General features: G+C 38.3%; 1 protein-coding gene and 1 long non-coding RNA gene across 2 annotated transcripts in view; both read left to right on the plus strand.

The window, feature by feature from the left end:
- Positions 1 to 12,819, plus strand: part of LOC311294946 (uncharacterized protein) — a 424,344-nt gene that overhangs the window by 135,402 nt on the left and 276,123 nt on the right. The gene's annotated exons all lie outside the window — the stretch shown is intronic.
- LOC311295563 lies at positions 4,875 to 9,940 on the plus strand. Its single transcript, XR_014628352.1, has 6 exons — positions 4,875 to 5,443; positions 5,799 to 5,852; positions 6,044 to 6,108; positions 6,209 to 6,268; positions 6,352 to 6,449; positions 9,162 to 9,940. It is a non-coding gene; the product is annotated as an uncharacterized lncRNA (long non-coding RNA).

Genomic DNA, 12,819 nt, shown 5'->3' on the forward strand with positions numbered 1-12,819 from the left:
CTTTACATCAGAAATATTAATTATAGTCTGCCACCAGCCTGTTTTATTTAGCTGTGTGTGGTGAAGCTGCGCTTGACAGCGCTGATCGGGAGAGGCTCACTGAGCAGTGTTCAGTCAGCAGTCAGAACTTTTCTTTTAGACGCTCCGTTTTGCCACGGGATGGTGATTGCAAATACTGTAATGCCAATCGGCTGAGGGTGGGTACCGATGATGATGGTGAAATACATTTTTACTGAAACTGTAATCATATCCGCGACCCGTGAGAATGAGACAGATGATTGACAGGACGATAGCGGAGGCAATTAAAGGCGCAAGATAACTTCTGTTAACAAAAACATAAATAAAAAAAGTGTTTAATATAAGTGACTTTGTCTTTGTTTTATTGTTTTTGTTGTTTTTAGTCAAATAATTGTGAACCACAAACTGAGCCTTCGTTTTAAAGGGCAATTTCCAAATATATTTTATTTATTTGTTATAATATGGGTATTTTATAATACAGCATAAATAAAAACAAACACATGTAATACGTATGCCTATAGGCTAAACACCACAGTTTTTTGGTTTTGTTTGTGTGAACTTTTATTCCCAACCATATTTCTTCATGGGCTCCACGCCAGGGGTCACGCTCATCACTCTTACTTCCCATGGTACTAACTGTAATTAACAGTATGCTGACCCAGTTTATATGTAAAATTTTTGGTATATGTATGTAATCAATATATAATATCTAAAAACACTTTACAGTGTGATGGAAATAAACTTTTCTTAAAGCGTCTTGTATATCACCACAGATTTATTGGCACCCTTCTATCTGTGTTATATAGGCCTACTGTATACTGTAATAGACAATTGTCCTGCAGAATGATGAGGGTTTTTGTAAGAAAAACATTGTGAGCAAATGTCGAATTGTTTTTTGAAATTTAAATTAACAACGTAAGAGGCTTTAGGCTGTCTGATGAACTCTGTATGAACAAACACCCAGCTTTGCAGTATATAGTGGCACAGAAGCAGCATCTGACCCTGCATTTAAATGTACATTACACACTGTCTAATGCAGCTCAAAGGAGGAACTGTGAATCTGCATAGCAATTTCATTCCAAGAGGCTATTAAATGTGAAGTGACAATGTGATGAAGTGATGAAACAATACTTTCAATATATAAAAAAAGTCAGCCTGATAATGATTAAATACCAATTTTATCCCCATCAGATCACTCAGTTTCTGATGCAGAAAAGTTAGTTCATGCATTCATGACCTCGAGACTAGATTACTGTAATGCTTTATTAGCCGGTTGTCCTGTATCCTCAATAAACAAGCTACAGTTAGTCCAGAATGCCGCCGCTAGAGTTCTTACTAGATCAAGAAAATATGATCATATAACACCGATTTTATCATCACTGCATTGGTTACCTATAAAGTTCCGTATTAATTACAAGGTATTGCTACTGACTTATAAAGCCCTAAACGGCTTAGCTCCAGTCTATTTAACGGATCTTCTATCACCCTATAATCCATCGCGCTCTTTAAGATCACTAAATTCAAGGCTTTTGGTCATACCTAGGATATCCAGATCCACCAAAGGAGGGAGAGCATTTTCACATTTAGCCCCAAAACTCTGGAATAGCCTTCCTGATAGTGTTCGTTGCTCAGACTCGCTCTCCCAGTTTAAAACTAGATTAAAGTCGCATCTCTTCAGCCAGGCATTCATATCATATTTTTAATCTTACAGTTCAAATTACAATCCGGCCTCTAGTTAATAAACGCCAGAGGAGAACTGGCCCCCGACTGAGCTTGGGTTCTCCCAAGGTTTTTTTTCTCCATTAGCTCACCTGATGGAGTTTTTCGGTTCCTTGCCACTGTTGCCTTTGGCTTGCTCAGTTGGGGATATTTTGGAGATATTTAATTGTATTATTTTAATTTAATACTGTGAAGCTGCTTTGAGACAATCTGTATTGTGAAAAGCACTATACAAATACACTTGACTTGACTTGACAATTTACTCATTTAGGCTCACAATAAGCAGATTACATAATTTTGTTGGTATCCTTCTGTGTCTAGAGACAATGGAGTCTGCACCTTAGTTGAGAAGTGTTTACTGAGTTGTGGAGCTGCATCGCCGGCTGTGGCTGAATAAGCCAATGTATATAAAAAAAAAAAATATATATATATATATATATATACACATATAAAGGCAGAATCACTTACTGGTGGAACCCAAATGAAAGTTCAGTCCTGGCTGTATAATCAAACAATAAAAACGAGAAACAATGCATGCCATCAAGAACATTCATTGATTCCATTCCACAGGAACTTGATCCAGTTTCCCCCATTTTTACTAATAACTACTTTGTGTTAATTCAGAGAACAGTAAGACAAACTATTAACCCCCTGAGGTCGGCAATCACGCCGGCGTGATCTGCTCATTTTTTTTTTATATCAGTGCAAAATACTCTGTTACTTGTGTTGTACATCATTCAAAGCTGTTAAATGTCTTCTTTTATTTGTGTACACTCATAATAAAAACAAAATGTTGTGTTTTTCGTAAAACAAAGAAAATAAACATGATGCGCGTTCTGCCGTCTCTCTCAATGTGAAACTCATTCTGAAACGCGACAGAAAATGACCTGTAACTCAGCGAATGTTTGTCACACAGACTTGAAACGCATGTCTATACAACGCTTGGAATCTCTATTTTTAAAGTATGTAAATTATATAAAAAACAAATATTCTATTTTTAAGTAATCCATACGAAAGCAGCGGCATGTACAGTTTGCAGGGTCAGATGCTGCTTCTGTGCCACTATATACTGCAAAGCTGGGTGTTTGTTCATACAGAGTTCATCAGACAGCCTAAAGCCTCTTACGTTGTTAATTTAAATTTCAAAAAACAATTCGACATTTGCTCACAATGTTTTTCTTACAAAAACCCTCATCATTCTGCAGGACAATTGTCTATTACAGTATACAGTAGGCCTATATAACACAGATAGAAGGGTGCCAATAAATCTGTGGTGATATACAAGACGCTTTAAGAAAAGTTTATTTCCATCACACTGTAAAGTGTTTTTAGATATTATATATTGATTACATACATATACCAAAAATTTTACATATAAACTGGGTCAGCATACTGTTAATTACAGTTAGTACCATGGGAAGTAAGAGTGATGAGCGTGACCCCTGGCGTGGAGCCCATGAAGAAATATGGTTGGGAATAAAAGTTCACACAAACAAAACCAAAAAACTGTGGTGTTTAGCCTATAGGCATACGTATTACATGTGTTTGTTTTTATTTATGCTGTATTATAAAATACCCATATTATAACAAATAAATAAAATATATTTGGAAATTGCCCTTTAAAACGAAGGCTCAGTTTGTGGTTCACAATTATTTGACTAAAAACAACAAAAACAATAAAACAAAGACAAAGTCACTTATATTAAACACTTTTTTTATTTATGTTTTTGTTAACAGAAGTTATCTTGCGCCTTTAATTGCCTCCGCTATCGTCCTGTCAATCATCTGTCTCATTCTCACGGGTCGCGGATATGATTACAGTTTCAGTAAAAATGTATTTCACCATCAACATCGGTACCCACCCTCAGCCGATTGGCATTACAGTATGCAATCACCATCCCGTGGCAAAACGGAGCGTCTAAAAGAAAAGTTCTGACTGCTGACTGAACACTGCTCAGTGAGCCTCTCCCGATCAGCGCTGTCAAGCGCAGCTTCACCACACACAGCTAAATAAAACAGGCTGGTGGCAGACTATAATTAATATTTCTGATGTAAAGATTTCTGTGAAACGTGTAAAGTTGCACAGAAGAAAGCCCAAACCTGCCCTGTACAGTTTAAGAATCTGTAGCCATAGTAAAGGACTATTATTTTGTTGAACAGACCCTGACCTGAGCGACAACTGATGACGTCACATGCTCAGATTTGCTTGACCAATCGGCAGAAGGGGGCGTGTCAGGCCGCCCACATGTGGAAAACGAATTTTGAAGTCATTTATTCGTTTTTTGCCTATGAACTAAAAAACGAAAAATCAAGCCGAAATCTCGTTTTTTCGTTTTTTTTTGAAAAAACGAAAAAACGAATAAATGGGCCGTTTTCTCATTTCTGCTTATTTCATTTCAAATTGGAAAACAACATAGACAGTAAAAGAAATGGACACAGCGACCCCATTGGAACTCAATTGAGACAAGTGAAGCCCATTTTTAGCGATTTCTTAGCACTTTCTTTCCTGACGCGCAGACTCAAACCGAGCAAAGCTTTACACAGACCACGTGAGCAACCCGTCTGTCTTCTAGTAGCTGTGCCAAGAAAAATCTGAATCATTCCCTTCCGAATCTTGCAGAGACGGAGAGTGTGAGTAGGAGCTGTCCATAAGCTTGGAGCAGGAGCAACTTTTGCTAGGTATTCTAATTAATTATATTGTCATTTTGCCTCCACGTCCCCCCGATTGCCCGCGAGCTTCTCCTCCTGTCCATACGGTAATCTCTCTACTGTGCGACAGAGAGTCGCGTGGTTATGACGCAATCGTTAGCCTACTTTTACAAAAACTGCTTCTACGGGGCCATAACATAAGCTACAAGGTAATGGAGCATTTTATACATTGTCGTGTTTCTTTAGAAATAAATAATGGACAAATGGAGTCTTTAAACGCCTCAGATGTAAAGTTATTCGCTGTCAAAGTGACGCCAAAATGAATGGGAGTCAATGGGATGCTAACTGCAGGTGAAGTTCTGCTACAAGATGGTGGCACGCGGCCGGCTTCAACTTCCGGTCGACTTACTTCCCCCCTGGAAAACAAACTATCAAAACGTACACGGACCAAAGGGGATGTAGATCATTCTGGTGAATGATTGCGTTTGCATACTGTATGGACACTATGAGTCACCGTACTGAAGGAAGCGCGCATGCGCATTAGTTCTGCCTGCGCTCGTGTGATTTCCCCCGCGGAGTTTAAGGTGCTAGTTTAGCATGTTGCCTGTGGCCGTATAAGTTGATTGTATGCAACAGAGGTTTATTTAATAAACATATCTGGCTTGGATTCATGGACTCCTCACTCATCTCTACACTGCCTCTCTGGCTGGCACCATTCCATCGTGCTTTTTATTTCCTAATTTTTGCCTTAGACCGCGTGTCTACAACGCTATTATAGCCAGAGGCTGTCTATATTGGACACATTGAAGCGACCGGACCTTTAAATGCAAACCTGCTTATCCCTTGTCAGAAATAGCGCGAGCGCTTGGACTGCCGCGGCGCATCACTACACCTATTTTTTACAGTCTATCTATGCACTACACTGACTGTCTGGGATTTGTCGTGTCGCGTCAGAGCATCCAGTGTAGGTAATGGGGTCTGTCTTTTTCGCGACGTTCGTGTCTGGCCCGAGGAAGAGACGGAATTCACTTCACCGAGAGAGACATCAGCATGCAAGGTAAAAGAAAAAAAAAAAACTTCTGCGTGTGTTGACAGTATTGTGCCCAGTTTAACCTATGTTATAACGTTAGCTGTTACTCGTCGTCAACATGGCGGTAACGAACTTTACCATGGTAAACTGAGCTAACGTTTCATTTTACACTTGTCGAGTTAAAATCATAGGTTAAAATATGCCAACGAGCAACGCGTTTACATTAACAATAAATGTGAATAAACTATGTGAAATTCTGTTTAGCCTAATGTTGGCCTACTAATGAGAACCTTTATAGTTTTAGCATTAGTTTGCAAACTATACCATATTATATATATTTTTTAATGGAATTTAATATTTACTTCCATTTTTGTGTTTAAAGGCAACTGCAACAAAGCGCCAATTCGCGCCAGTGACTTCTAGCAAGATTCCAGAGGTAGGCCAGCCCATTTGTGATATATTTTGAGATAAGTTTGCTGAAATGATTAGCAATACGCTATGTGAAAATTGCTTTTGAGCCACTGGTGCAGACTAGGTAGCTAACAATATCTTATAAAATCTCTATAAAATTGTCTAACTTTATATCAAATAAGTGACCTTTGCCTTATGTCTAACTTTATTACACAGCAAATGAACCAATCAGAAGATGGACCGTTGTCTTTGTTCAGTCTCACCAGATTAAATGTATCCAGGTAAGCACTGCAGTAAAACTCTCACTAATTCATTCATACCAAATCTAGCATTCTAAACAACTTAAGTTTATATTTTTGCATTATGTTGATATTTTATTAGCCAGAAGACTCTACCATTGCAGTCCCACCTGACTAGGAAGGTCCTAATATCAGCGCACAGGTGGGTTAACTACTGTAGGAAGGAGAACGATCATCACACAGTGATTTCTTGCATGTATCTTACTGTGTATTTGTCTCAAACAGGTACTCCTTCACTGCAGACAAGCTGAAATGGGCTAAAATCATCTATTTCAGTCGTTCTTTCTATGGATCTCAGCATTTTTGGACAGAATTGAGGATTTGTAAGTATTAAAATTTAATCTGGCATAATTTTATTTAGTTCTTTTGTATGCTATTTATTGACAAAAGCTGTTTACAAATATATATTCTTAAGTTTTTGTGAAAATAATAATAAAAATTAAAGTCCAACTGAAATCAAAATGGACCCTATTTACTTTGTTAGCGCACATTACTAGTCTTGTGGTGAACAATTAATCCGTGCAAGTTAAAACACAGAAATTTTTTTTTTGCCTTCGTAATCTTTAACCCTCTGAGGTCGGCAAACGCGCCCCCGCGTTTTGCTGGATTTTTTTTACATTGTAGCACTTTAAATTTAAATTACTCCGTCATTTATGGTCATACAGAAAAAAGAAATATAAAAAAAGAATCTGTGATATTTCTACTTTTGTATGTGTCCACTTACAATCAAATCAAAACATTGTGCTTTTGTAAAATAAAGAAAATAAACAGGGTGTGCGTTCTGCCTCTCCGTCGCGGTGAACTTTTTTTTCTTGAGCACGTCTATAAACTGAAACAAAACTCAGCGAATACTTGTCACACATTTATGAGCCATATACCTTTATAAACATTTAAGTGTGTACTTTTAAATGATCGGATTCAAACTGAAAACAAATATTCTCTGTTTAAGTAATTTGTATAAAACCAACAAGATGTCCAGCTTCTCAAACGCTTCCTAATTACTTTTAATTTGAACACGCCCACTCACGCAAAAGAGATTCACATGCAAATCTCCACATGGAACGCGAACGCGCTCATTACCTCAAAAACAAAACACTTCATCAGTCTCTGCTTTTCGTCGAGTTTGAAAGACGTGAGCTTACATTGGCTTTACCCCAGAAGAAGAACGCGATTTGAAGACAAGAAAGATAAGGTAAGAAATTCTTACATATTAGTTTGTTATCGTTGCATAAATTTCACATTGCAGTTGAACTGTTGCTAGATATATGGTGAATATTATAATATTTAGATTCGTGTTTACTGTTACTGTGTTTGTGGATATCTGTTCAAACGTAGATATGTATATGGTAGCCTTGGTAGGCCTAACCATAATATTTTATATTTGATCGCGATCGCGTTTGAATGTATCATATTTTGATCGCGATCGCGTTTGAATGCATCATATTTTGATCGCGATCGCGTTTGAATGCATCATATTTTGGAAAAGCAAAACGCTCCAAACGGCTTCATGTTTTTACTATTATCTCATTTCATATCATCATAACGAATGGAAACATTTGAAGTAGCATGATAATCAATATATTTTTCTCTAGCTTAGTTGTTACTGAAATCTTTTTGAAAATGTGTATAGGCTGCTATATTGTTATTATTTTTTGCAGCACTGCGCATAGCCTATACCTACAAGGCACAACAAACCTGGTGTTCATTATATAATATATTGTTGGAAACATTTGTGTGAGTGTGTGTGTGCATTCTGTGAATTTTAAAAAGCAATTTTAACCAGAAAAATCTAAAATGTATTCCTAAAATCGTGCCGGCCTTTCTCTTGATATCAGTATGTTCACTTTTTTGTTTTTTTTTCAGGGCCCAGATGCCACTGAGTCCTGCTCACTTCAACATTCACAGTACATGTCTCTGTACATGAACATGGTAAAGTGAAAATCAAACACCTTGGAAATGAAAGGTATGTACAATGTTTTTAGGAATGGCACAAAGGTCTCTTTCTTTGGATCATTGTTATCAATAAGTGCTTTTTTGTTGTGTATCTTTGGATTATGTTGTAAATAAATCCAAACAATTTTAAAAGCCATTCTTTTTTAAATCTCCTCATTCTTTGTGCAAGATTGGTCAGAATAATGGGCCCTGATAAGCTCCTAATAGGGCCATTAGGGAGTGTCTTTGTCTTTCTCAGGTGTGGAAAGCTTACATATTAATGAGATGATCCGCCCCTTCGCATATTGCTTTCTCACACAAAACACGTCGTAAAATTTTTAAATCAATATATTGTCTTCTCTGAATGAGCAGTCAGGGTGATTTTCACATAGTTTTAGAGCAAATATTCTAGGTTACGTCATACAATTTTCAAAAGTCTTGTGAAGAAATAATCAGTATGGGTTTTATGACCTTATTTCAGTGAGAATTTATTTTTGTATTTTCACAAACCACGCATAAATGTCATTATCTCAAAACTACAAACTTTTACATACATGCTGTTGATATATTATTGTAGCAGAGTTTGTGCTGAATACAGTGTAATTAGACTTTAGCCATGAAAATGTCACAAGTAACAGAAATAACCACAAATGTCAGAGCATGTCAGAACACCTCCAGGGCCCAGAAAACAGCTCAGACCCCAGAGGGTTAATCAAAATCTGAAAATGCCCCTCCCCTCTGCATTGGAGGACCTTCCCTGATGACGTAGGTTTGACGGCTTGGTTTGGGAAACGCTTAACCACTCCCCTCAAACCGTTAGTCTGTAATGAGCGAGAGATGGAGAGGAGGAGCGCTAGAGTAAAACCCTGCCCTCTGGTCAATATTCCTTTTCACTGGGAAATACGTCACAGCACTGGAGAAAAGTCGTTTGCAACTTCCGGTTCACGCGGACTTTAACAAAAAAGGAGGTTAAAAATAATGTGACACTAATATTTTCTCTCTCTCTCTCTCTCTCTCTCTCTCTCTCTCTCTCTCTCTCTCTCTCTCTCTCTCTCTCTCTCTCTCTCTCTCTCTCTCTCTCTCTCTCTCTCTCTCTCATATAGTGTTGGAACCGGGATCTCCTCTGAAGGACTGAGTACATTTGTGTTTGTGGGCATGCATGCAGACCAGGGAACACTCTGATGTTGTCAATCAATTTCTGAACAGGAACCAATTTTTGGAGAAGTTCATTTATTCACAAAGGTGGACAAAAACATTGTGTTGGCTTTTTAAAGATTTATTTTGATGATGACTTTTACTCCTATGCTGTAGAAAAGATGGAGTAGACAGTCAGACATTGATAATAATAAGAAATGTTTCTTGAGCATCAAAGAGACTTCTTTCAAAAACATTACGACACTTAAATACTTCTTTTGGCCTCCAGTGTACATGAATCCAACAAATTTTTGGAAATAAGTGAAATTATTTTTAAGGTGGGGTTATGTGTCTTGTATTGTGAAAAGAACTGTGTTTTGTCCTGTGTTGGACATTTCCTTTTTGAATGCTTAAAAATGTATTTATATTCTGCAGTTTTGTGAATGTAATGGTTGATATTTCATTATAATACTTGTATAAGCTAAACAACCAATGACTCTACATTCATTTAGTCAAATGCTAATGTTTTGTTTATGGTTTTATGTATGTTTTCAAAAATGTTTGCAGTGAAGGACAGCACATAATGTGTTAATTTAACACGTTTACACATCTTTGTGTTAACCTCTCTGACATATTTACTTTGTTAAAATCATTAACACAATGAATGAGTTAAAATGAACACAAAAAAATGTTGTCTCTAAACTCACCCATTAATGTGTAAAAATTTCACACATAATTTCCAGCATTGGCATGCTTATTTTGTGATATATATGAAATGTTTTAAATAAAAAAAAATATTTTGTGATAATTTCGTCTAATTGGTTTGTATGAAAGTAGTACTTATGTAGGATAAAAATAAAATTAATCATATATCAAAATTATCAAATCTAATTTATATTTAGTACAAATAAAAATAATTACAGTAGTGTACTGATTAGCTTCGTTTTTTCAGTAATGCACTGTACTGATTAGCTTCGTTTTTACAGTAATGCACTGTATTACACAAAACTGAAATACGGTTTGGTACTGTAACTCTTAATTACAGTAACTTACTGGAAACAGTGTTGCCAGTAAGTTACTGTAAAAAACCCTTGAAAAGTCTAACAGTGTGTAACACTGAAGTCTGAGTGCAATGTAATGGAGTCAGTTCAGTTCGTGTGAAGCAGGGGTGGACTGGCCATCGGGCATGCCGGGCACTTTCCCGGTGGGCCCACGTGCTATTTGGGCCGATACATCTCATACTCATACATATTTATTATTTTTTTTTTATTAACGGCCCATAAAACTTGTACATCGGCGGCCCATTCGTTTTGTTTTGTTTTGCTTAATTGGCGGTGCTGGGTTTGTGCCGGTGTAATGCATAGCTCCAGTGGCTGATGATGATAGTGAGGAGGATCAGGAGAGAGATGAGAAAGTGTAGAGCCTGTGGTAAGCAGAACTACTTTCAAACCACGTAGGCTATGTCATGAATGTAGGAACCCATTACCCAGTTACGCATTATTTCTTTATCTGCATTATTTATCTGCATAGTTGACGATTACCGAATGCCCCCGAACCCCATAGAAGGCCCGAGGTCCACCCACCACAGTTTTACCAAAAATCCTGTGAGAAATTGGTATTGCTATATGCCAATGCAGCTTATAACTTGTTTTAGGATTCATCACTGTGGAGTATAGTTCAATTGTATTAAAGCTGCCATCGGCAAGATTTTTTTGATCATATTCACTGAAACCGACACTATGCTCCGACAGAACAACATAAATCAGCCGGTTTTAGAAAAAACCCGCACTTCTACTGTTATTTGTTTTGCAAAAATCCACCACTCCCGGTTCCTCTGGTCCAATCAGCGTAGGGCTGTGTGAGATCTGACTGTCAATCACAGTTTGTGCACACGCCACAGATTCTCCCCCTCCCCCGCGCACTTTACAATATCACATGCACACGCCTGAAGTTCGCAGGTGTGTTGGACTGTACGAAGCGTGATGGCGGAGAGAAAATCTACTAACAAGCTTCCAATTCCTCAGTTAAAGCTGCCGTCGGCAATTTTTTTTTTTTATCAAATTCAGTGAAATTGACACTATAATCCGACAGAACAACATAAATAAGGTGGTTTTAGAAAAAAACCCGAGCTTCTAACTCCACCTGGAGCGTGTTATATGTTTTGCAAAAATCCACCGCTCCCGGCTCATCGGGTCCAATCAGCGCAGGGGGGTGTGAGATCTGACTGTCAATCACAAGTCGTGCACACGCCACAGATCCCCTCTCCCTCGCGCAGACGCGCACGTTACAATATCACATGCACACGACACGCCTGAAGTTCGCCTGAAGATTGTACAAAGCGTGATGGCGGAGATAAAATCTACTAACAAGCTTCCAATTCCTCGGTTATTGCTATCTATGGATAGATTAGCCAGGGCAGCCTACCTCCGAGTCCATGGTGTTGATCGATGCTGAAGAGATGGACGCGTTCACAGAAAATCTGGTGCACACGCACTGACGATGGGCGGGTGCTCGTTGGTAGTGGGGGAGGGGCATGAGAGTTGTAAACATAAAAAATTTTGGCTAAGTCCACTCAATCTGCCAGACTTGCCGACTGCAGCTTTAACAACCAGAGCTAGGAGGTCCAAAACAACCAAAGAAAAGAAAATGATGCTTCGATGCTTAAGAGATACAGAAGATCTGGTGCACACGCACTGACGAGCACGAACTCGAGGGGAGGGTGATCGTGGTAGTGGGGGAGGGGCATGAGAGTTGTAAACATTCAAAATTTTGGCTAAGTCGACCCAATCTGCCAGACTTGCCGACTGCAGCTTTAATAAATGTAAATGTTGTACTTATTTCATCAGTTAATACTCACTCATTACATGGCATTAGTGGTTTTAAGGAATAGGAGTTGGTATACATATTCAAGTGCGTGCAAAGGCGGGTGTTGTTTATGATCATATAGTGGGCAAGTCTGGGCCAAAATGCCAGGGCCGATTTATTGTCCTTTTTTTGTCCCAGTCCAGCCCTGTGTGGAAGTGATTCAGTTCAGTTTGTTCGAATGTGAATGCCTACTACAATCTTTGCAGGAATGAACAATGAACGATAACAAATCTTTTTCCTCGTGAAGGCAGAGTCGCCAGATGACGCAATTCCTCCACAGTGGAATCCAATCCTCCACGGTTCTCCCTCACTGCGCGAATCCAACACGATCACAGAGCGTTCAGACAATCCAGACTAATGCAATAAAACAGTTCAGACATCCATTTAGAAAAATATTGACGACTATGGATTAGATTAACGATAGGCACACATCTCTCTCTTCAATGAGCTGGTGCGCATGTGACGTCAGCACCCATCTACGCAATTATTGTTTTTGTCCCTCAGCGAAAACAAAATAATAAATACAATAAAATAATAATAAAGCATTTCATGCATTAGGCAAGGAAAAATATAACATCCCCCCAAAAAAATCATACATAAAAATACATAGGAACACAGCCTCAATTAATTGGGTGGGTTACAAAAGGACAATGTATGGCGTGCTGAACGAGCTTGTTCTCCTGATGAATAAAGTGTCATATAAATCAGTGTTCTTCAACCCTGCTCCTGAAGGACCCCCAACACTGCACGTTTTCTTTGTCT

This window comes from Rutilus rutilus (assembly GCF_951802725.1).
Source record: "Rutilus rutilus genome assembly, chromosome: 8".
Lineage (NCBI taxonomy): Eukaryota > Metazoa > Chordata > Actinopteri > Cypriniformes > Leuciscidae > Rutilus > Rutilus rutilus.